The sequence below is a fragment of the Felis catus genome, chromosome B4 (assembly GCF_018350175.1).
Source record: "Felis catus isolate Fca126 chromosome B4, F.catus_Fca126_mat1.0, whole genome shotgun sequence".
Lineage (NCBI taxonomy): Eukaryota > Metazoa > Chordata > Mammalia > Carnivora > Felidae > Felis > Felis catus.
The window spans coordinates 120,925,456-120,946,633 of NC_058374.1; the positions used below are offsets into that span (position 1 = coordinate 120,925,456).

General features: G+C 37.5%; 2 long non-coding RNA genes across 2 annotated transcripts in view; one reads left to right on the forward strand and one right to left on the reverse strand.

The window, feature by feature from the left end:
* Positions 1–403: 403 nt before the first annotated feature.
* Positions 404–20,444, forward strand: LOC123386704. Its single transcript, XR_006601007.1, has 3 exons — positions 404–546; positions 18,377–18,561; positions 20,256–20,444. It is a non-coding gene; the product is annotated as an uncharacterized LOC123386704 (long non-coding RNA).
* The window catches only part of LOC109501742, a 35,827-nt gene continuing 16,865 nt past the window's right edge, over positions 2,217–21,178 (reverse strand). Inside the window, exon 3 of the long non-coding RNA XR_002160001.3 lies at positions 2,217–2,481. This is a non-coding gene — a long non-coding RNA (uncharacterized LOC109501742). The remainder of the gene's footprint in view (positions 2,482–21,178) is intronic.

Consider the following 21,178-nt stretch of genomic DNA (forward strand, 5'->3'; position numbering starts at 1 on the left):
TTCCAGGGTAAGGTAAGCTAGCTAAAGCTGAGGTGCAGGACTGTGATTAGTGTATTTTAGGTTTCCTTGACAGGTGTTTTTTCTCTATGTTTAGGCTGACTTAGGTTTAGATTTGGGGTGTGGGTTGGGCCGCTCTGGCTGCCTTCATTCTGTGAGTCCTGATATATGAATTAACTTTATCACTCCACATACACATCTCCACTCCTAATGTCTGGATTGTGAAATAAAGTTTGAATTCAGTCAAATAATTAAGACATACCACCAACTTAAGAGACTTTCAGCTCTTTCAGCCATATTTGTAGTATTTGCAGATTGGCTTAGCAGTTGTTGCCAGGTGAATCTATTTCCTTTCTTCCTTAAATTTCTCAAATGAGGGTGGATAGCACCGCCTTTCAGTCATGGCTTGTGGCAGAGTAGAAGTAGCCTCCTTTACTCCTGGGGGAGGAGACCAAGTTTTTCTAGCAAAGCGCTCACCTTGCCACAAATTTCATGTGGAGAGAGTATCACAGGGAAAGAGGAGCAATTATGGTTGGATCCTGAAGCCAGGTAAAACCACTGCGGTTGCAGGTAATGTTGGTGTGGGGTTAGTTACCCAAGTGCCTTGATATGAGACTTGGAAACTTTTCAATTAGGGATAGAACACCAAATTTTATAGAACACCCCCCAGAAAATGTGAAGTAAAAGATAAGTGTATATGTTCACTTCTGCCTGGAGAGAGGCTCTATCTACATTTTATAGCTGTCATCATATTCTCAAAGTTGTCCATGATCCAAAAGAGGCTAAGATTTGCCAGAATGAGCTACAGGTGTGAAATTGAAGGAACTCTAATAGCTACACAACAGCTGGGTAGTCACTGCTTGACATGCTGTTTGTGAAAGCCTAAATCTCTTGCTCAAGGATCTGGCCTTCTCATCTCCCCTTTTTTCCTCATCTAATTTCCTTTCTTTATTTTTTATCATATTTCCCCTTACTTCACTTGGATTCTCCTTTCTCCTTTCTTGTCTGTTTCTACCCTTCTTTTCTTTCTCTGCTGTCCTACACTGAGTGGGCAAACTTGGCTTGGAATGGTGGGGCAAGAACTTCTCTAAATTATTTCTCTTCCATGTTTTCCCACCCTTGCTATAAGATATTGAAATATAAGATGATTATAAGATATTGGAATTAAATAAACTCATTTTGAAAGTATTATGCATAGTTTTCTGTCAAGCCATATACCATCTGACCAAAATATGTGATCAAACATGATGATGAACACCCCAGGAAGATAATGTTAACATCCTTGAGAAATTAATGGAAAGTACTATGAGGTACTATGAATAAATAGCCATAAAGCCTGGTTAAATATTATCACTTAAAGAACCATTTAAAAAATAATGCTATTTATATAACAAAAGTGAATCTCATTTCTCTGCAGATCAAATAATTATGCACAGCAAGAGCAAACATCTTGGCTTTCACTAATTACAGAATTTTTTCACAAAATAGCTTTTTATATTTTAACAGTGCTGGTTGTTTTCAAGTTGTTTCCAAGATTGTATGTTCAAAGATCATCTTTCAGTCTTTCACATTTTTAAGAATGATGTAATGGTTCCTTGATTATTTCAGCATAACACAGAATCTAAACGCCACAGTTTAGGACTCACAGATATTTCCTTTTTAATCTTCTTTAGAAACACATTTCATAATGAATTCTGGTCTAAAATGCTATCTTGGTTTTCATCAGAATTTTTCTCATACTATTCTTAGCTGAAATAGGGTAAAGAGTCAAATGACTTTTGGCTCTTTTTTTTGTCTAGTGTTTGTGGTTTCACATGGTTTTAATATGCTTGAGGCTAAGATTTCATTTTGAAGAGAAGGGACTAAGACCCCTGTGACCCAGCATAGACTTGTAAGCTGCACTGTCTCTAATGAAGGCTATAATATTTTTATCCTTTTTAGAAAGCTTGAAGACCATGTTTTTAAAAAAATTTTTATAATTTTGAGAGAGAGAGAGTGTGAGCTAGGGAGGGGCAGAGAGAGGGAGGGAGACAGAATCTGAAGCAGGCTGCAAGCTTCGAGCTGTCAGCACAGAGCCCAACATGGGGCTTGAACCCACGGACCATGAGACTATGACCTAAGCCAAAGTCAGACGCTTAACTGACTGAGCCACCCAGGCACCCCTGAAGACCATGGTTTTTATGGATGGATTCATCAGTATATTTGGGATTAAACCGGTCTTTAAACGATAAAAATTTTATTTCACACCTTATTTGAAACTCCAAAGATTTCTGTAGTACTTATCTATCACTGCAGAGAAAACCATCACTTTTGGTTTTTTATGGTTTTGAAACACAAAACTATGAAATGGCCCACAGTTCTACAGGTCAGCAATTTGGGTTGGGATCAGGCAGGTGGTTCTTCTGCTGGTCGCTCCTGGGGTCTCGCATGTGACTTCAATTCACGGCTTTCACAAAATTGACTTCACTTAGTGCTGCGTGTTACCTGAGGGGAGGACAGTGGGGCAGAGAGCAGAGAGAGAGTCATTTTCTTGACACTGGTTTCCAAAAAGCGAAACCCTTTGTTTGAAAAGATTGAGATTGATTTACATACCATAAAATTCCCTCCTTTAAAATGTGAAGCTAGAGCTTTTAGCATATTAACAAAGTTGTGCGACCAATGTCCCTATGTAATCCAGAGTGTTTTTATCACCCCCAAGGAACCCAGTGCCCATTAGCAGTTACTCCTCACTCCAGCTTTCCTCATCTCTTGGCAACCACTAATCTACTTTATCTGTCTCTGTGAATTTGCCCATTGTGAACATTTCGTATAGATAGGATTGTATATTAGCCTTAAGTGACTGGCTTCTTTCATTTAGCATAATGCTTTCAAGGTTCATCCGTGTTGTGGCATGTGTTAGCACTTCATTCCTTTTTATGGCCAAATAATATCCCATTATATGAATATACCACATTTTGTTTATCTGTTCATCAATTGATGGACATTTGTGCTGTTACCACTTTTTGGCTATTATTAATGCTTAAGCTCTGCATTTACTACTTTCATGAGCCCTTTTTATTTTTATTTTTATTAAAATTTTTATTTAATGTTTATTAAACAAGTTTTTTTAATGTTTATTTTTGAGAGAGAGACACAGAGTGTGAGTGGGGGAGGGACAGAGAGAGAGAGAGATAGGGAGATGTTTATTTATTTTGAGAGAGAGAGAGATAGAAATCAAGCAGGGGCAGGGCAGAGAGAGAGGGGGACAGAATCCCAAGCAGGTTTTGCACCATCAGTGTGGAGTCTGATGTGGGGCTCGAACCCACGAACCGTGAGATCATGAGCCCAAATCAAGAGTCGGGCACTTAACTGACTGAGCCACCTAGGTGCCCTACTTATTTTTTTTTAACAAAGCAATTTTGGAATTTTGGAAAAAGATATTGTTTTTAAGTAATCTCTACTCTCAACATGGGGCTCAAACTCACAATCCCAAGATCAAGAGTCACACATTCCACTTACTGAGCCAGTCAGGCGCCCCTTAGGAGCCCTTTTAAATATTTCAAGGGTACTACTGGAAACATCCCATTGCCTCACACAACTGTTAGAATGGTGTCATTAAATAGAAGTCCAAGCCATTGCTTTTCTCAAAACCCTCCAAATGGCTCCCTTCTCACAAATAGTAAAAACTGATCCTGAGCAAAAACTCTGAGTTTCTTTAGATCTATTCTCCTCTGCCTCCTGCTTCTCAGCTGTCCTTTCAGTTACTCCCCAAAGACACTGGGCATGCTTCCTCCTCAGGCCTGTTCCTTTTCTCCCAGATGCCTCAAGGGATCACTCTGTCACATCCTCCAGATCTTTGCTCAAATGTCACCTTCTCACCATTAAAAAGAACAACCTCACCATTAAAGAGAAAAACCCTGTACCCCTATCATGTTTTGAGCATCCCACCTTCCTTCCTGCTTTCCCTTAGAATTTATGCTATCTGTAGATTTTATTTATTTTTCTTCTTATTGTCTATCTTCATTAGAACACAAAATCCATGGGGGTAGGAATTTTTGTGCATTTTGTTCACTGCTATATTTATTGCAGAACCTAGAATAGTGTCTGGCAGATAACAGGTATTCATTAAATATATGTTGAACAGATGAATAGACTTCAAATTAGGCTGCTCAGGCTGTGTAAAATATCACCATTTCTTTGTGGCTTGAAGGATAACCATGCAGCTTGAAAATACGTCTACCTCATGCTGATTGGAAGTTCCCATGAACATAAGTCTTTGACCATACTATTAGTTCACTAATGGAAAAAATACAGGAATTATCACTTGATACATCTACATCAGTTTATTTGGTAGAAAGAACTTTGGAGACCTGGGCTTATATAGGGGAGGTTGTGGGAAAACAGGGGATGTCCAATGGTGAGAAGTCTGGGAACAACTAGTCTAAACAGCTGTCTAGAAGGGTCTTGGTTAGTGCAGTTGGCTAATTCTGAGAAATTCCAGTGGAAAACTGCATTCTAAACAAGTTTATCAGCATGTGCCATTTGACTGGTCTCCTGTTCAAAGGTTCCTGTTGCAATTCCTTTTGGCATCTCACTTGCATAGAACTGAGGCAGCAGTAAGTGACAAAGGTTTTATTTATCTCTTGTTATTATCTGTTGACTTTTAAAGGGCTGGGTAATGAACAGAGGTAGATTAGCTAACTCATTGGAAGAGGTGAAGCAATGTCTTGTGAGGCCCAAGTTTCCCACTGGTCCCCGTGGAAGTCTCCAAGCTGGTAGTGGTCATGGGCTATGAGAACATCTCAACGAACCCTTTCATTATATAGCTGTATGGACTGAAAGGGGAAGGACTGTGTTCAAAGCCATGCTGTTAAGTAAGAATCTGGCCAAAGTAAAACAAAATTGCTACTTGAGTAGCAGTGTGGGAGGGCCAATATTAATTGTGTTCTGATTGCACCAAAAACTTTTTCTTTAAGTTAATTTATTCATTTTGAGAGAGAGAAAAACATGATTGGGGGAGGAGCAGAGAGTGGTAGAAAGGGAGAATCCCAAGCAGACTCCATGTAGATACTTTCTCTATATTACATCATTTCATAATCCTGCAACTTTGTGAGGTAAGTAATAGTTTTCCTATTTTTGCATTTGAGAGACTTGAAAGTCACAGACACTGAGTACCTGGCTCAAGGCCCCAAGTAAATGGCAGAACTAGGATTCAAATCTAATTATCTTTGACTATGAAAAATTCTCATCTTCTTCCCTGAAGTCTGGTGTCTTAATTCCTGCCCCTTGACATTCACAAATAAGAGTAATAATAATGATTATGCATGCTTGGTGTGTAAATATGGAGGCATTAATCTAGTTTCTGGGATTACATAAATAAATAAAAGGAAGAGAGATTCCCAACGTTGTGGAAGCAGAAAGACAATGAACATAATATAGAAACAATCCATATGGTTTTTTGGAAGGTGGTAAATGTGACAAGGGAAATAAATAGAGCAAGATAAGGGAGTTTGGGAGATTTCAGAAGTATCTGAGAGTGTAACAAGTCCGAATAGAGTGCCCAGGGCAGGCAATCCCTAAGAAGATAATACTTGAGCAAAGATTTGAAGATGAAGATATCTGGGGTGAAACTCTGAGGCAGAGAGAAGAGCTAGTGCAAAGGGCCTGAGGTGGAAACAGGCCCTGTGGGTTTGAGAAACAGTGGGAAAGTCAGTGTGACTAGACAGCAAGAGTCAAAGAGGAGAATGAAGGAGATGAGGTCAGGTGAAAATAGGGGCCAGACTGTGTAGGGCCTTGTGGGCCACTGTAAGGATGCTGGCTGACTTTAATTCTCAGTGAAATGGAGGAGTCTTTTTAGGGTTTTGGTCAGAGAAGTGACAAGATCCAACTTCCATGTTAAAAGCATCCGTCTGGCTATTGTGGTGAGGAAAGTAAAGAGGAACAAGGACAGTAGACACCTTGACAAGAGATCAAGGTGGCTTAGGCCAGAATGCAGCAATGGAGGTAGAGGGAAGCGACTGGGTTCTGGATAAGATTTTTTGAGAGATTTGAGAGAAAGAAAGGAGTCAAGGATGCCTACAGCTTTCCCACCAAGGACCTCCCCATTGAATCCTCTAAGCAACACTGCCACAAGGGAATAGAGGGTTCTACCTTCACACTATGTGTGTGACACATGGTAAAATATTCCTCAGTCCGAGGAGAAACAAAAATACTGTAAACTATTTTATCTCTATATAAGGAGATATAAGCTCCCATGTTTTAAATTCTAAGTAGCAAGAATTAGAATCTAGCGTCATTATCTCTGATCATAATCAGAGTCTCTTAAACTCTTTGAGCCATAACTTCTTTTTCTGTGAAGAGGGGATTACTGCTCTGCTGTCTCAGTTGTGAGGTCATGTGAACTCCACGGAGCAGTGACAGAGTTCTCATTACTTCTGTACTCCGGCACTTAGAATGGTGCCTTGTGCAAGGTAGAGGCCCAGTAAATACTTACTGAATGACTAAACGAAAGAGAATTAACTCGAAGACCCTTGGGAAAAATTTACAAATCTGTTAGGTTTGTTATTAGTGAACTAAGACAACTGCCGAGACCAGCAGCTTTTGGGGAGGCCTGAATTAACAGCATAATTACTTTGCTTTGACTTAGCCTGTCAATTCTAGTTGTTCATATAATGGAATAATGAGGACATCCCCTCAGCATTTCTAACCTCTGGTGCTTGTACGCATTTTCATAAGCCAACAGCACCTGGACAACTTATATAAGAACAGCTCTGATGAGCATCATCTTTTTTAATTAAGGACATCTGCTTTTTAAAATCAGTCTCATTAGAGAGTTTCTTTGCACCATGAATCTGATCATTGGTGACACTAATAATGAAAATATACAAGGTACAGAAAGCCAGGGGGAACTGAATTCTAATTTTTAGTCAATGAGTTAGTACATGAAAGCACTTAGAATAGCACCTGATATAGTAAATTCTCCAGAAGCACTAGTCGTTTTTATTGTTATCTGTAAATTGATCCATTCCTTCTTCCTTCCTCCGTCTGTCCCTCCCTTCCCTCTTTCTTACCTCCCTTTCTTCCTTCTTCCTTCTCTTCCTTATTTTGTTCCTTTCTCCCTTACTTCCTTCCCTCTTTCTTCCCTCCCTTCCTTCTTCCTTCCTAATTTGCTGATCCACTAATTTTATGACTTTCTGACACCAGTTTTGTGGCAGGTCCTGTGGTAGGTGTCAGGCATATAAAGATTAATGAGGCACTGCCTCTGCTCATGAGATATTCACATAAGCCAATTAGAAAGCAATGCAGAGGGGTGGCTGGGTGGCTCAGTCAGTAAGTGTTTGACTTTGTCTCAGGTCAAGATTTCATGATTTTGTGAGATTGAGCCCTGCATTGGGCTCTGTGCTGACAGTGCTGAGCCTGCCTGGGATTCTCTCCCCCTCTCTGCCTCTCATACACTTGCATGCTCTCTCTCTCTCAATAAACAAACAAACTTAAAAAAAAGAAAGCAATGTGGAAATGACATCTGTCCAAACCATTGTTTCCCTGATATTGTGTTAATGTAACATAATTGCCTGAGTGGATGTACTTAAGTTCTCCAGACTTTTGAGGTCCCTTTTCTCTTCTTGTGGGAGTTAAATGGCTCAATTCTTCCTCACACCTACTGTGGGAAATTCCATGCTCTTCTTTAGTGCTTTTGGAAGATTCCTGCCAGTCACTTCTTTCTCCAGTTCTTTCCTGCTCTTCATTTGTCATCTTTCTTGTTTCCTACTTTCTCAATATGGAGACGAGATTTTCATTGTGTGTTTTGAGTTGATAATGGGAGATGGGTGTGCAATTTAAGAACAGAACAGGAACATAACTTCATATGCAATGTCAAACTCCAGTATTTCTTGAAATGTATCAGGCTTTCCTGGAATTCCCCCATTAAAAATGCTCCTCTTTAGACTTTGGCTTGTTCTGTAAACGGGACCCTGTTTTACTCCCCATAATTTTCTCTTAAAACCCCTCTTCTAGCCCTTCTAAAGATGGAGGATAGGAGTGGAGAGTAAGTGTGGAATCAAAACACCAGAAAGAAGGCTGTGGAAGAAATTCCGGTGCCAGATGAGAGTAATTTGGACCATCAAAAGGGGAGATGATAAGTGAGTGAACAGATTCAGTATTGCTTTCAAGGTAGAGTTGACAGGTTTGCTGATGGATTCGATATGGGATCTTAGAGAAAAAGGATTGAGATAGCTCCAAGATTATTGGCTTGAGCAATAGGAAAAACAGTTACCAAAAGTAACTCATGTTTACTGCAGGATATCTGGAAAGCATCTAAAATAGAAGAAAACAATAGTTACCCAAAGTTCCTATTACTTAAAGATAAACATTGTTAAAATTTTGATGTTTCCATCTAGTTATTTTTTCCCCTTCCTTATTAATTGTTCTAGGCTCTTTTTCTCTGTGTGTGTATGCATAAAATAAAAATATATAAATACATATGTAAAGCAGTATACACACACACACATATTTATCTTACTTAAAAAAACTTAACATAATGAAAATACCTCTGAGCTATTGATACCCAGAATTTTTTTGTTTGCAGGCAGCATTATGAAGGCAAGCTTCCCTGTAGCATTGTTTTCTAATATTCTGAGAATTTCCATTTCATTAGATGTTTTTGGAAAACATTTTTTTATTATTTTTTGGAAAACATTTTAAATAGATGCATAATATAACACAGTATAGCTGTAATATAATGCCCTTAGCTGTTTCTCTACTCTACTGTTGGACATCTAGGTACCATCCATTATTGTGCTATGAAAAATAATGCTGCAGTCTTTGTACATAAACACTTGCATGTGTCTCTGATGATTTCCTCATGGTAAATTGTTGAGCATGAAATCAGCAGGTCAATATTTTTAAAGGTAAAAAAATGACTTCTTGATTATTGATTATCTCTCAGTATTATACCTAACACATCTTGATAAGCTGAGAGTTCAGGTCCTCAGCAGTGAATCATTTAAGCACTCACATATTCAATGTCTCACCAGGCTTTTAAAACCTGTGCCTGCTTCTCTTCCAATTTTGATTAAACTGAAAAGGCTAACTATAATTAATCTTTGTTAATCAGCATGAAGAACATTCTAAAATCATGTAGAAACTGATGATTATGAAATCTTTTCATCCACCATAGTGCTCTTTATTTCACAAAAGAAGAATTTTCTTTTCCACCAACCCTATGCCAACCAATCTCTTTCTTTCTCTACCCCTTATTTGGCAGGGAATGGTCTTGATCCCAATAGCAGATATTTCCAAAACTAAGAGCCAAATCTAGGGGCACCTGGGTGGTTCAGTCAGTTGAGCATCTGACTCTTCATTTCAGCTCAGGTCATGGTTTCAGGGTCATGGGATTGAGCCCTGTGTTTGGCTCCACACTGAGTGTGGAGCCTGGTTAAGATTCATTCTCTCTCTCGCTCTCGCTCTCCTGCTCTCCCGCTCTCCCTCTCTTCCTCCCTTCCCCCTGACATCCTCCTACCCCAAATTTTCTAAAATGGAAAAAAAGAGCCAAATCTAAACATTAATGAACATTTTCCTAAGCCTATGGCTTCCTTCAGACATTAACTAAGGATATCACTTAGGGTGATGACAAATAGCTGAACATCAGTAAAACAGTCGGAGGACTCCAGACGTACAGGCATTGGAAAAACATAACAAAATTAGGTATGAGCCTACTATGAGGCAGTCTAAGGCTGGTACAGTGCGTCCTGGCTGTCTGGTTTGGACTCTGATTTGACTTTGCAGAGATGCAGCAAGTGTGACTCTATTATTCACTTGTATGATGGTTCGGTTCACTTGTTACTGTTTGCATCCCATTTTGGGTCCTCCCCTTCCCTTCCTCTCTGCATACACTCATCTTAGTTGGTGGTGATGGATTGTTTGTCTTTTGGCATATGAAACATACCATGATTCTAAGAGTCAAGTCTACTCAAATTGTATATTCAGAGAAGTGTCATTACCCTTCACACCCCATCACCCCTTTCCTCTTCCCCTATTCTTTCCATCTCTCACCCATGCCTCACAGGTGACAATTGCATTAGTTTCTGGTTAATTCTTCTTATCAAATGAGCAGAAATATATTTTCTTATATACTTTTCTTTCTTATAGGAAGGAGAGCATACTATTTACATCCTTCATACTTCGTTTTTTCATTTGGCAATATCCTGGAAATTACTCTCTATTATCTCATAGTCTTCCTCATTCTTTTCTATAGTGGCATTATATTCTCTTATGTGGATGTATCATAGTTTAACTAACTAGTCCCCTATATATGTGCATTTAGATCGTTTAATATTTTTGCAGTTGTAAACAATGATGTGATGAATATATATAATTGAAGGTGTATCTTCAAGGTAGATTTCTAGAAGTGAGATTGCTGGTTCAAAAGGTAAGTACATATGTACTTTTGTAATATATTGCCTGATATATTTCCTGAAGAGTTTTAACTGGTTTACATTCCCACCAGCATGTATGAGGGCCTCTGTGCCTGTTTTCCCACAGTCTTGCCAACAGAAAGTGAGATCATACTTTTTAATTTTTGGCTATCTGAGAGCTAAGCAATGGTAGTCCCCTGAACTACCCAACTTAACAAGATTGCCAAGTTATTTCTGTTTCACAGCATCCTCCCTGCATTATGGCCTAGAAACTGCCTCCCCAAAGTAAGCTGGGCCAATCATAACAATCACCTAATTTGTTTCACTTTTCTTAGAGATGATAGTCCTAAATTCTATTATCCAATGTCTAACATCCATTGTTTCATATATTTTGTCCAGTTTTCTAATCATTTAAAGCAAGAGCATAAATTCTATCCCTATTACCCTATCATGGGCAGGAATGGAAGCTGGTCCAACATTCATCTGATAAGATTTCCAGAGAAGGCAAATAATCAAAAAATATCAAAACAACAGAAAAAAATTCTAGAAGTGAATAGACATGTTACATGGAAATAGACACATTTTTACAGAGAATTACAAGCAGAAAATTTTTTGCAACAAAATCAATCTGGTGAAAATTCTTCACTCTGAAAGAATAAAGAAAAAAATTAGGAAACTTTTATAGAGGGAGAAAGAAGGAAAGAAAAAGGGAAGCTTTCTCTACAAAAGGGAGAAGAGCTAAGTGGTAACAGACTTCTCATTGGCAGAATGCTAAAAGACAGTGGACCAAATGTTCAAAAGCCTGAAAGAATTTGATTTTGAATCTAATATTCTATAACCAGGCAAATTAAAATGAGTGGTAACTGAATTTTAAGAAAATACTCTGAATACCTTAATAGGAACACATTTGAAAATTAAGTTGAAATGGAAGCTTTTCTTGGAAAATCTAGATTCCCAAAATTGACTCAAGAAGAAATAGAAAAATTGAATAGAACTATATAGAAGAAATTAAAAATTAGTTTCAATATATAGCTCTTAAAAGGCACCAGGCCCAGAAGTATCTATAGGAGAGTTTCATTAGACTTCATGGAACAGATGAAAAAATAAGGAAAACTTTCCAACTCATTCAAAGAGGCTAGCAGACCCTACCAAAAGCCAGATAGGGTAGCGGATGAGTGACGGTCTAGTCAGGAGACTGAAACCTTGCCAATTATTGAAAAAATGATAAAATAATGGAAAGAATTGATAACTAGATGTAAAATTGTTACCCAGGTAACTGAAAGAATAGAAAGTGAACTCTAAGGTATCAGAATTGTAGCAACTGAAAAAAACAGGTTCCACCCCAGGGCATGAAGAAATAAAGGGAATAACTTAAATTTATTAAAATATAGAAGTTTGGAAGAGGTCCCCCTGAACTGAAACTCAGATCTCTCAAGAGAGGCTGCTGTCCCACTGGTGCTGGTGTCTAGGATGTGGTGGAGTAGGGGTGTGGAACATGCTGAGGCTGGTTCTGCAAGTATTGAATAAAACTACAGTCTGGATTCAGCTGTTGCCATGGGAAGGCACCGCTGCTGCCTGGGTGAAGAAGTGGTGCGGTTGCCAGGAAACCACACACAGGAAATGGAGCAAACAGGAATATCACAGCAAGCTGTCAGGAAGGAGTAAATCCCCTCTTCCTCTTCTAGCCCTGCAGTCTCCTTTGTTAGTCGGAACCTAATAAAAAGCCAGCTGACAGAGCAGAAATATGGTTTTCAGAGTTCTAGCCTCACAAATCAAAGTATAGAAGGGTGGGCTTGGAGCTGAGAGACAGTAACTCAACAACTATCACAGAGAGCACACACACAAAGGAAAATTTATGTTCACCCACTGACACATGAATGGGAAAAAACAAAACATCAGTATAGTAAATCAAGCAATGTAGAAACAAAATTCACAAAAAGGTAGGGTTTATCCCAGGAATACAAGGATGCTTCAACATTCGAAAAGCTATTTACTAACAGATCCAAGTAGATAGACACTGGTATTTGATGACCCTCAGTGCCTCTACCTCATCAAATCTCTCAGCAAATGTAGAATCTGAAAAAATTATGCCTAATGGTGAAACATCAGAAAAATTCCTACTGCTGTCAGAAACAAGACAAAGAGGCCAATTATCACCACTATATTCAACATTATACTGGAGAGCTTAAAACATACAATATAATGAGAAAAAGAAGAAAGTATAAATATTTGATTGGAAGAGATAAAATTGTCACTGTTTGTAAAAATCTGATGTTCTGTTTTAAAGATTCAAGAAAACCAGTGGAAAAACTAGTAAGACTAATATAAAGATTCAGAAGAGCACACACCTGATCACACAAGAAGCTAGAAACCATAGCTTTCCCATGTATAGCAGTGATGACCAATTAGAAAGTGTAAAAAAAAAAAAAACAAAACCCTCCTGTTATCTTAGCAACAAAACTATAAAATGGGGATCAAAAACCTAACAAGAATTGTTCTTATAATTTAAAAACTATAAAATATGTCTATGAATACACCTAACAAGAAATGTGCAGGAACCTCTTTTAAAGGCTACAAAAGACATTTTGAATAGATCTGGGTGGGAAGACTGAATTTCATAAACATATCAATTCAATCCAATCCCAATAATGTTTACAGCTGGATTTTTTTTGGGTGGGAAAGAAAACTAATAAATTGATTCTTAAATTCATCTGATTAAAAAAATTGTGCTAGAATAAAAAATATTTTGAGAAAAAAGAATAATGAGGATCTTGCCTTACCAGCTACTAGAGCATACTATAAGGCAGTATTAATGGAAACAATGTAGTACTTATGTGGAAATAGATAAATTGATGAATGAAACAGATGACAAAGTTTAGAAACGGAGGTATACATTTACAGAATTGAATCTATGGTAAAGTTGTCATTTCAATAGAAGAGAGAGATTACTGGATATTGATTTTGAAAAAAAAAATGTCATAATCTAACACAAAATCTCTGATTATTGCAATATGTAACTACTCAAGTATTAGGACAAAATAAGGGGCAACATATTAAAATCTGGAGAATGATAATGGTTTTCTAAGCAAGACATAAAGACAGAAGCCATAAAGAGAAAAAAGTGGACAGACACAACGACATAAACGTGGAAATTTTTTGCCCAAAGAAAAACACTATATACAAGTTAAGAAATTTAAGGCTGCTTGGGAGAATGTTTTTGCAATGTAGTTAATAGATATTTAGCCTCAATAATCTCTTAAAAACAATCTGTAAATGTTTTGATTTAGGAGTTTTAGTTATTCATTAAAATGTACTATAAGCCAGGCACTGTGCTAGCTCTTTTCAGACACGATTTAGTCTTCAGAACAACCCTATGGAGTTGATATTATCTCCATCTGGCAGAGCAAAAACTGAGATTCAGAGAGTCCAAGCAACTTGCTTAATTTCTCACAGTTTCCAAGTGACAGGGTTGAAATTCAACAGCAGCTCTGACTCCAGAGTTCTTTCCCAGGCCCTTTCTTCTTCCTAGAGCTAAATTAGTTTACCTTAAAAATTTCTAAAATTACACTATTATCTCCCACGAAGTATTTCCCGATCTCATCTTTTATGCTTTGGTCTAGCAGAGTATTTATCCTTAAGCCACCATTAACACAATAACAGAATAAATGCATTATATGGGCAGGGTAATGTCAGTGAGTCTACAAATATTTATTCTAAGTGAAGGGACAGGGATAACCTTATCATGTCCATTCACAATTAAAAACTTGGCAGAAACAGTAGCTAGTTGAGAAATTTGAAGTTGGCCAGTTCACTAATTTGGTGTGTGATATTGTCAGAATTACTCATCAGCCTAGCTTCATGCTGACAGGCAATTATTTCTCCAGGGCTGAGTGAATTTCATGACCCAAACCCATAGGAAACTCTTAAGCAAGGAATTTGAAGATATTCACTTTATCTACCAGTGAATGACTCCATTCTAATTCTTGGTGGGGATAATGGGATGGGGAAAAAAAGGATAAAATTACCATAATTAAAACAACACAACAACAACATTTATTTAGATAAAAACCTGTGGTTCCTGTTTTCCACCTTATCTTGGCCAAATATTTAAACAGATTTGCAATTAAAGAGCTAAATTGTGAGTTTTCAGTTACATTTCTTCCCTGTGGTGCTGCTAGATTATGAGTACTCTTGCCTTTGTTATTTGGGATTATTAACATCTGAGCTAGTCCTTCTAACACTCCTTGGTGGATTCTGTTCTCTCTTGTCTGTCCTTTTAACATTGGCATTTTTTGGAGTCCTACCCAAGTCCTTCTCTGCTGGTCTCATCCACTCCTATTGCTCCAATTATTGTGTGCAGATGATATCTGCGTTGTTTAGGGAGACTTTGGCTGCAAACATCACAATACCCAATAATGGCTTAAGAGTGATGATATTTATAGAACCATTTTATAGAACAAGAAGTCGGAAGATAATCTGTTCCAGGGTTAGTTCAGGGATTCAGAGATGTTATCAGGTACCAATACTCTTTCTACCTTTCAGCTCTGCCCTTCCCAAGGCTGTCTCACAGTTTCAAGATGGCCGCTAAAGCTCCAAACCTCAGGTTTCCACATAACACATTTAAAGTGGGAAGGAAGAGGGTTTTGAAGGCAGATGAGAGCTTTATTCTTATGTGGCTCTCTGTTTTATTGAGGGAAAAAAATCTCTCCTAGAGGTTCTCCAGTAGACTTCCTGGCCTTAGAAATGGGTCATATATGCAAATCCAAAACTGCTTACTAGTTTTAATAAAAATTATAAATTTTAGTTACTGATGGATAATACACGTTTGAAAATTTTAGGCAAGCTCTCTTAGTGTGGAAAAGAAAGTATGAAGCAAAACTTTCATGCCAGTGCTTATTGGAGAATAGGATGCAATCCTAAGAATGCAAGAGGGAGGGAAAAATGGGAATAAGGCAGAGAACGAGGGAAAGCAATACAAGTTGGTATGTTGCCAAGCTTAGGCACACCTTCTCAAGAAAACATTGCTAGCTAATGTGGGACATCTCCTGAGTGGTCACATGGATTCATTGCTTCTTAGAACAGTCCACTGTGGAAGAAGAATAAGGGCATGGCATTTATCTGCAAACCTATTTCCATCTTCTGCTCCTTGGGAAAAGCCTGCCCGACAGGGCACTGAGTTTCTCACTTTGGGCAAACACTTGCTGGGAAAAGCAGGTTGGGGCTGCACCCTGGACCTGCTGCAGTTCCCTTACAGCTGGCGCAGAGGAATCTGTGCTTAAGCCCAGCCTTCATCTCTAGGGAGGATGAGAAAATTGGAGATGTGGGATCATAACCTAATATGAGGTGATGGTGGCAGCAGCTGGGATGTGAGCCATCTCTGGGATTGCTCCAGCCTGGGAAGAAGGGCAAGTGGCCAAGGCTGCAGGATATGTGAGGATGAGCAGATCTGGAGTGGGGCATAAAATGAGCTCGATACATAAGCTGAGGGTTATATGTTGCATGAGAAATGGATGAAAGGATCCAGGGAGTACTTTAAAATTACATAAAAAGAAACAATACATATGACAGAATTCTTTCAGCTACTTCTGATCTTTTTTGTGGATACTTTGGGTGTCATTTCAACTTTTTCACAATTTTTTTCTTTTGCCAATTTTTAAATTGTCAAAAAAGGTATAATTTTGTATTCCCAGTATTAAACATTTTTAATTCAAATTTATATTATTTCTCCATGGATTAAAGACCTGTATTTGAAAAAAATAACTTAAAAATTTTTAGAATAAAATATTGAAGGATATTTGTATGGTTAATCAGGACAAAAGCACAATACATAGCAAAACAGAATCAACATTACAGTGTTCAAATTCTGTGCATCAAAGTTAAAAGACAGCCCATAAGGAGAACATATTTGTAATGCATGTAACCAGAAAAATTGAAGATTCCAAATATGTAAAGTTTTAGCTACAAATCAATGAAAAATCCAAACAACCCAATAATAAAATGGGCAAAGAATATTAAGAGGCAAGTCACAGAATAGCAAAACTGAATGTCAAAGAAGCTTAACTAGTAATCAAAGAAATGAAAATTAAAATGAGATACCATTTGGTACTCATCATATTGGCAGTAAAACAGCTGACAATATCATATGTCAGTGAAGATGTAGAGAAATGAGATTATAATTGGTAGAGCAAGTTTGGAGAGCAATTCAGTAAAGTCTATTAATGTTGAAAGTGTGCATACACTATAGTGCTACCATCTCAGTTCCAGGGACATATCTTAGAAAACATCTGAACCTGTGACCCCGGGATTGAGATGTAAGAATGTAAGAATGTTCATTTTGGCATTGATCAGAAGTGAAAAATTGAAAGCAACCTTAATGTTCATCAATGGGAGGATGGCTACATTGCAGAATAATTATAAAAGAGAATGTAAATGAATGAAATAGAGCCTGCTGTTGAATGGAAAAGCAAGTCACAGAGTAATATACATAAAGTTTAAATGAAACAAGTACGACAAAGCCTTAAAATTTCTTGAATATGATTGATTAGTGATTTCTTGGAGTTTAAAAAATATTTTCTCTGCATAGCTGAAGATTTCATTCTAAAACATTTATAGAAGGACACAATCTGAAAGAAAAGTTTTAAGCTTATTGAAATTTAAATAGAAAATTTAAATAGAAAATTTAAATTTAAGTTAAATGTAAACTAATGCTAAATTCAGAAGCATGCAGTGTTAAGTGGAAATGTTTGAAAAAATTCCATTTCATATAAAATGCTAAGCTTTTTACTTATAACCAAAACAATAGAGATCTGTCAACTTGATAAGAGTTGGCAGAATGAGTCTACATAAAAAGGAAAACAAAAAAAAAAAAGCAATAGGAAATGAGCAGGGCTTACTCCAATGGATAATCTGATTAGAATGCCTGTCACAGTATTTACTGATGTTGCTTATGTTTGCCAATATCTGTGTAAAGAGGTGTATTAGGCGGGATACAGTTTTAATGGCTGCCATGAAGAACCAAAATAAAAGTAGCTTAAACAAGGGAAAAATCTATTTGTCCCTCACACAATAGTCTGAGTTTAAGTAGTTCAGGACTAAAATAGCAGCTCTGCATTGGCAGGGACCCAGACTCCTTTGATCTTGTTGCTTTGTCATTCTCAACATACAACCTCCTCATATGGTCCAAGATGAACCTCCTCATATGGTCCAAGATGGCCGCTCCAGCATTCACCATCATGTCCACATTTCATCCAATAGGAAACAGATATAAAGAAAGTGGAGGACATGCTCCTTCCTTGTAAGGAATACTAGTAAGTTTCTCGTGTTAGTTCTGCTTATGTTCCATGATTATACCTGGAACATAGGGAGGCTGAGAAAGTCTTTGTTCTGGGTGTCCATGTGCCCAGTTAAAATTCAAGAGTTCTAGTTTTAAGCTTATGAAAGGAGAATGGATATTGGGAAATAATTAGGAATCTCTGCCCAAGTGGTGAAAATCATTCTTTAACAGCTGGTACAAGATTCTTCTTATAAAGGGAAGTGTATTGTTTAGGGAAATATATTTATGAGTTAGTTGGGTATAAAAATAAAAGCATCAGAGCAAAGTCTAGGAAGAGAAGGTAGGATAAAAGGAGTTTGGATATTTCTCTGCATGGGTAAATGAAGGTATCAGGAAGAGGAGAAAGGGAGGGGTACCAGGTTACTTGACAAAGAATCTAGACTCTCCAAATTTTTATCAGGTCTGCCATTTAAAGACAGCCTCTGTGAGGTTGGGTTTTATGTATGGGTTAGAATCTAGGAAGGGGTTAAGTTTCATGTGCAAGTCAATAATGTGCATGATAAAGAACAGTGAAACAGTTCACGAATGTAGGCACTCAGAATCACCCTCCATGGGCTTGGTGTCCTTGAACTCAATTTTGGAGAGTAATTTCTCTATAGTTTCCTGGGTGTTCATAGTGAATGAACCCCTGACAGTCCTCTTTCACATCTTCTAGATATGAAAAGTAGACCTGAGTTCTAGGAAGAACACAACCCAGGCTCCAGCTGCAGACCTTACTAAACTCAGTCTGATCTTGGGAGAGTCCATTCACCCCTCTCTGTCCCAGCTTCCCCTATCACTAAGAGAAAAAGTACAACACCAAGACTCCACACCAGAACACTGTGAGAGCTTCTTCACAAGGTTTGTTTGAGAATTTTGATGAATATAGTCACAAAGAAATCCAAACTTAAATGCTGGTCATGGCTTCGAAAATTCTCCAAAAATTGATTCTGGGATTTTAAAAAGTTATTATTTCGTGGCTTAAGCTAAAAAATATATATTTATATGATTATTATTTAAAAATTTCTTTGTATCTCAAGTGGACTCAGCTAAATGATCATTTATTCATTCACAATGATAGGTGCTATGGGAAGATAACACAATGTATTAGATATGGTCCTTGGCTTAACGTAGCTTTTTATTAACTGGTTAAGTCATTCATTGATTCAGAAAATATTTATTGAGCACCTACTATATGCCTGCCACTGGGCTGGGAACTGGGGATGAATGGGGAATGGGAAATACTGCCCACCCTCAAGACATTTCCTATGGGTGAGGCAGACATGGACATAAACAAGAAAGTGTGATTCATGTTATCAAAGAGGAAAGTATAAGGTACTGTGCTTATTGATAGCAAATACACAAAATTTAAAGCCAGACTCATTTGTGGGATCTTTAAGATAAAAAAAAACCCAAAAACTTCAGACTGGGAGGGCCCTCCCAGTTTTCAAAGCATCTGTGATTTTTCTGGTATTGTTTATAGAACAGAGCCTGAGAAAATCTTTTCTGCTAACAAGCCAGAATTTGGTTTATAATTAGACAAGAGGGCTCAACAACCAGGGGTGATGGAACATTGCCGAGAATCTTGGAGAGGACCAAAGGGAAGCAGTTTAAAATTAATTTAAATTTTGAGGTTTTAAAAATGTCCACTTATTTTCCATGGAAACCAAGCTCAACCTACCTCAGAGACTGGGTATTTATGGGTAGAATTATTTGTTGTGTATTTATGTGCTTTAATCACAAGTAGTGACTAATAAACACTATGTGCCATGCAGTGCTAAATGCTTTATATACATTATCCTATTTAGTTTTTAGAAACATCTTGTGTGGGAATGCTTAGTCCCATTTTATGAAACAGAGGCTCAGAAAATGTATTTTGTCTCAGTTTACACTGTGAGTGGGGCAGAACTAAGATTTGAACCCGGAGGCTATAAGATCCTAAGCCTTGTGCTCTCAGTCACAGCTACTACAGTGTATCCCAGATTCTATCATTTTTACAGTAAAACCATTTTAGCTGTCAGTCATTTACATTTTATACGCTCTCTCCTACTCCCAAAAACACAAGTAATAAAATACATTATAATAAACATATAATAGAAAAGCAATTACAATAAAGATAAAAAGGAAATCAAAAGCCTTTGAGGCAGGGACAAGATAATCACACTAAAGTAATCATTTTCCATAAATGTTTCTTGAGTGAACAAATGAGTGAATTAAAGTAAAATCAGACATTTTAAGCTTAGAAGTTCCTAGAAGCTAGAGCAAAAAGGGAACCATGATGAGTTATATATCTAATGTAAGAAAACATGGAAGCTGGGCAAAACAAGTTATTGTGTGGTCTTTAATAATAGAGGTAAGGTAAATGATGGTATCTTCAACTGCAGTATTTTAGAAGAAACAGAAGTGATCTATATATAGCAGTTATTTTTCTAATGATCTAATATCATCTCTAAAAGAGATGATAAATCCTTATGAAGCATTTCTATGAAATTAAGCTAATATGCTCTAGGTAGGCTTCTTTCTGTTATTCTAATATGATGAGTCTGGTTTTTCAGTTGCAGGAAAAGCCCTCTGCCCAGAGAAGACATCCCTGTACAGGGAAAGAGTGTGGCACTAGAATGTTGTGGGTCTTGTGGCTACCTTCTAGCCCTTGGCTTTAAGCAAGTCCCTTAGCCTGCTTCAGCATCCTCAGCTGTAAAGAAGGTAACAGGATCTACTTTAAAAAGTTTTTTAAGTACTAGGGTAATTATATGTAAAATGGCAGGTCAGGACATAATGAGTATGATGACGATTGTCTAGTTTTCTTTGATTCCTATTTGCAGCCAGGGAGGTCTAAGTTTGTTTCAGTTGCTTTTGTTTTTACACATTTTTTTTCATGGTGTTTGTTTATATAAAGTAGATTTGGAGTTTACTAGATAATATGCTTCATTAAGATAGGAAATGTATCAGTTTTGTGCTCTGTTGTATGCCCAATGACTGGCTCAGACCAAGGGCTCAATAAATATGTATTGAATGAATGATTGAATGAATAAATGAATGAATGAATTAGGGTGAAGTGGGGAGTGCTTGTGCCCATAACTGTACTCATCCTCATTACACCAGGCATCAAGTTTTCTGATTTGGAAATCTTTCTAATATCACACTGCCCCTGAGGATGAGGGGTCCAGTCTTCCAATACCCTCATTGGTCTGAATGATAATTCACACGTTCCCCTTGCTACTATTGCTGAAGATCTGTTTGATTTGATTTTCATAATTACCTTCTCCATCTTATTTCCTTTTACCTTTTCGGAGGGAGAAGAGGAACTCCAGCTCTGATTATAACTTTAGATTTCATATGTGATTGTTATAGACACATTCTGCTCATTTTATCTTGTAGATAGTAGCTTTGCTTTTTCAATATAGTACGTTTAGCAATTGAGCCCAGGGAAGCCCACGTTTGTGGATAGATGCTTTAATATTACGCTATAAGAATAACA